The sequence below is a fragment of the Pangasianodon hypophthalmus genome, chromosome 13 (genome assembly GCF_027358585.1).
Source record: "Pangasianodon hypophthalmus isolate fPanHyp1 chromosome 13, fPanHyp1.pri, whole genome shotgun sequence".
Lineage (NCBI taxonomy): Eukaryota > Metazoa > Chordata > Actinopteri > Siluriformes > Pangasiidae > Pangasianodon > Pangasianodon hypophthalmus.
In genome coordinates, this window is record NC_069722.1 from 18,858,545 (window position 1) to 18,863,265 (window position 4,721).

A 4,721-nucleotide genomic window follows, 5' to 3' on the forward strand; every position below is an offset into this window, starting at 1 on the left:
AGGAAAAACTACTGTACCTTTTTTTGTCGCTAAGGTGGTACCCTGAAGGATACATCCTTTGTATTTTTAATGTTTATCTTTTTCCTAGACTGCGGATTGTAACACGGGACTCCTTTTGGTTTCAGTGAAATTGTACAGTACTCGCTGATGATATCAGTAAACTGGCACATGATACAAGAAGCAAACAAATGCATAATATTATGTGGGAAGTATGAAGTCTGTAATTTAAATAATCTTTGAGTAATTTAACTCAAATCAAAAAGTGTTACAGTTGTACTTGTTGTACTCAGGTGTAAGCTGTTAAGGTGTATAAAAAAATGAAAAAGTAGAATAGTCCAGTGCACTGGTTGTTATTATTATGGTTGTTATTATTAGACTGCACATGGATTAGCAGATGTGACATAAACACTACTGTGTAGTGATGAAGTACAACTGATTGGAAACCGAATGAATCAGCGCTTGTGGTATTGGACAAGATGAAGAGGAAGCCATGAGAAGGAGTATATGACACTGCACTCAACTAGGAGAATTAATAGAGTGCCTGAACAAATTCTTCTGTGTTATTTCAAATTAACGTTTTGACTCAGTATGTTACAGTATGTTATAACACAACCACAGTGCAGGGCATGGCAGATAGATCACACTTTTACTGTAAGAGTTTATATCCTGTTAAGCATGTAACTGTATTATACACACAACAGTGGGTGGATTAACAGCAATTAACATCCTCCCCTTATTATTAAAAAAAGTGTAATTCAGAGACTGTAGTTTGGAAGCAATCTGCAAAGACATTGCATGCAGTCCATATACCACCAGACTCAACTCCACAGAACTGACATAACATATTCCAGTCAGTTTAGTGGAGAAAGAAATATGATTAAACCGCAGATATAGTTATGAAATACACAAGGGTAGATGTCGGTATTTTCCACTATTTTAGGTAGTACATAAACAATAACAATAATGTATATGTAAGCTCCTGTGGTAAATTATATGGATGTGACTCTACTCCCAGTTGCAAATAGAAAACACTTTTTCTGCTACTGAAAATATCATGAACAGTTTGCTGGATGTAGGCAGATACATCAAAGACAACCATAAATAGAAGAATATATCAGCATATCTCAGAGGGTTCACCATAAAATGCAAATCACTTGTAAGCTGAAATAACAAAAAGGATAGGTTACATTTTGAAGAAAGTTAGTTTTGAATCCAAATGATAATGTCTACAATCATCAGGAAACAGGAAACAGGAAACGACCTTTGTGGAATTAACCTTCCATCATAAGAGTCCAGTAAATTATTTTATTTGAATCACTTGTGAATAACATGTGTTTGGTAAGTTATACTCTTGGAAACAACATAAAGCAGCCACAGTATGGTCCATGCCAGATAAATGGTTGTAAAGCAGTGAGGGCCTCTGCAACCAGTGAAATGCCACATGTGCTTGTGAAACTCAGGTCATATGATATCAACAGTTTAAAGGACCTCAGACATGCTTCTAAGTAACAATGGGCCTCATTTATCAATCTTTTAGTAAAGTTGCGTGTAAATGTTTGCATAAGTGAAACCAAACAAAAAAAAATCCACCAGATTTACAAGTTGTTTTTTTTTTTTTACAAAAAAGTTAGAAACCCTGATTTTTTTTTCATAGTCACATACATATGTTGATAAATGACAATCACTCGTAAATTACCAGGTGCGTGCAAGTACAATTGATTTGCATTTGGTGATTCCCAAAAAACTCCATAAAAGGTAAAGCTCACAGAGCAGTACGTTAAAAATGACTACTAAGCTGCTAAAAAAAATTATCAGAGGCAGAAGTGGGAGTATATTTGGCTCAATGTCTATAAGAATAAATAAATATTACTTAGCAACATAACCAGCATCACAGCACCTGAAAAGGCTCTGATATGCAGTAACGACGTCAGGTTAGGGCTGTAGGATGGATGCCCTCTGATGTATTCAGCAAACACTGGATCATGGCACACAGCACACTAGGGAGTATAAGGCTCAGTGTAAGTTGAGACACACCGGATTGGTCACTTATCTCTCTTTGTAATGTGCCAGTAGCAGGAAATCCAAGCATGGACAAAACTTGGACATGGACATCAATGGCACAGGATCTTTCTGTTGGCCGAATTAGTGCTGTGTCTAGGTACCTAATATGCTACCTAATAATCTGTGTTTCTCTCTCTCTCTCTCTCTGTCTGTCTCTCTCTCTCTCTCTCTCTCTCTCTCTCTCGTTTTCTGTCTCTGTCGAGCTACACATACTACTCGTGAGATACCAGTGATTCTGACCCCTTCTGCTCTTCGGACCTGCGTGTTCCATCCTGATGCCCTACTTCTGCTTGAAGTTCTTATCACCTGAAAACCACTCGCTGCTGCAGAGAATGGCGCCACATGGATAGCTTAAAGATCAATGAGATTACTTTGGATGGTACCACTTAAAAAACCATAAAGATGGCTTAGGACTGCAATTACTATGAGCAGTTTTGCTACGATAGCTTAGGACTGCAACTGCTACAATAGCCTTAGGACTGCAATTGCTACAAACAGTTTTGCACTCAAGTCTCCATCATTGAACAGTTGATTACTTCAACAAAATAGACTTCATGTTAAAACTATAATGAATTAAGAAATAACTCTAATGCTCATATTCATAAATCACCCAGATGAGGATGGGTTCCCTTTTGAGTCTGCTTCCTCTCAAGGTTTCATCCTTATGTAGTCTCAGGGAGTTTTTCCTTGCCACCTTCGCCTCTGGCTTGTTCATTAGGGATAAATTTATTAATTTAAAATTTATATCCAGAATTTATAGATTTCTGAAAAGTTGCTTTGTGACAGTGTCCATTGTTAAAAAAGTGCTAAAAACAACAAACAAATAAAATTGAACTGAACTGAACTGAATTGTCTTTAATGTCTTGCACAGCACTTAAAAGAAGATGCTGTGGCTAATGGAACCGGCTTATAAGCCAGATTCCATCCTCTGATAAAAAAAATCATTCCCTTCTTTTAATTTCCATTGTCTCAAGCACAGCATGTGCTACCTTTTTCAGGAATACCTCGGCTTACAGCCACCATATGCACAGACCAGCCCGCCCTTGGAGCTGCGTAGCTGCAGACCGGTCAGCACACCCATGCTGATCCCTGTCCACTGCCGAAAGCGCCTACAACGGGCACGTGAGTATCAAAACTGGGCCATGGAGCAATGGAAGAAGGTAGTCTGACGAAAGACATTTTCTTTTACATCATATGGACAGCCGGGTGTGTGCGTAGTCTTGACTGGTTATTTATAGTCTTATAGTCTTGAATGGTCATTTCCATTGAGTACGCATATGATGTTTTGAAGACAAGACAAGGCTCAAGCAGCAGTGATGTTTTAAAGGTCTTGGGTTATGTACATAACCCTGATTTTTTTTTCATCCAACCCTTGACATTAGATAGAAACAGTTATACTGTCTCAATGTTTGTTCAAAACTTATTTATTTATTTAGTAGTTCTACATACGTTTTCTTAATTTCCTCCCTTCTGTAATTAAGCTCCATGTTTGCCTGGCTTGCTAGCACGAGTCTTGATATGCCTATGTTGATTAGGCTGAGCCTTCTTTGTTCCTTGTGTACTTGTGACCCCATGATTTTGCCCTTGATTTTGCCCTTGACTCCTCAAAATCACAAATTTAGGAGGCAAAATGGTGAAACATTCAGATATCTAGACAGGAGCAGATGAACAGATGTTTCATCGTCTCTTGGATTTGAGATTTGGGATATTCTGCTGACCCTACTACTGACCTTAACTACATTGATTATGCAACGAATCTTAAAACAGCTCATTTGGAAGCTGACATGGTGTCTGAAATGGCTATAGAACAAAGTGAATGGCAGTGAATAAATAGCACTGCTGTTACTGCAGCTCTGTTGATTTATCACTCAGGCAACTCACAGCAGTACACCACTCTAAAATATAGCCCTTCCATCCCAATATCCAATGGGTCATAGAATTTTACTCTATGGTCTTGGCTAAGTGCAGTTGCAAGCACTCACATGTCTGTTAAAAGCTCAAAAGAATAGGTGCTTGAAAGGGTGCCATGTATGTACAAACAGTTGTACTGAGTTTTTGGCTTGCAAAAGACTGTGCACAGATTATGTTAGTGTTACATTCATTGTTGTATGATTGATTGTACTACCTGCAGCTGACAACAGAAAGAAAACCAAAGCTTAAGAAGCCTTTCAAGAGCTATTACAGTTATGTAGTGGATTTTATCTGTGGTTGGAAAACATCCACGCTAATGATATAATCCTTTGGAATTTTCTAACATTTCAGTTTTTGAAGTCTGAGAGTATTTTTGGTTTTCACAGACCTAGCATTTAGCAAATGCCTTAAAAACGAGTAAAACACAAGTAATTTGAAAAAAAAAACCACAAATATGAATTTGTTTGCGTTATATATATATATATATATACACCGATCAGCCATAACATTATGTCCACTGACAGGTGAAGTGAATAATATTGATTATCTCGTTACAATAGCACCTGTCAAGGGTTGAGATATATTAGGCAGCAAGTGACCAGTCAGTTCTCGAAGTTGATGTGTTGGAAACAGGGAAAATGGGCAAGCGTAAGGATTAGAGAGACTTTGACAATGGCTAGATTGTGATGCTAGATGACTGGGTCAGAGCTTCTTTAAAACGGCAGGCCTTGTGGGGTGTTCCTGGTATG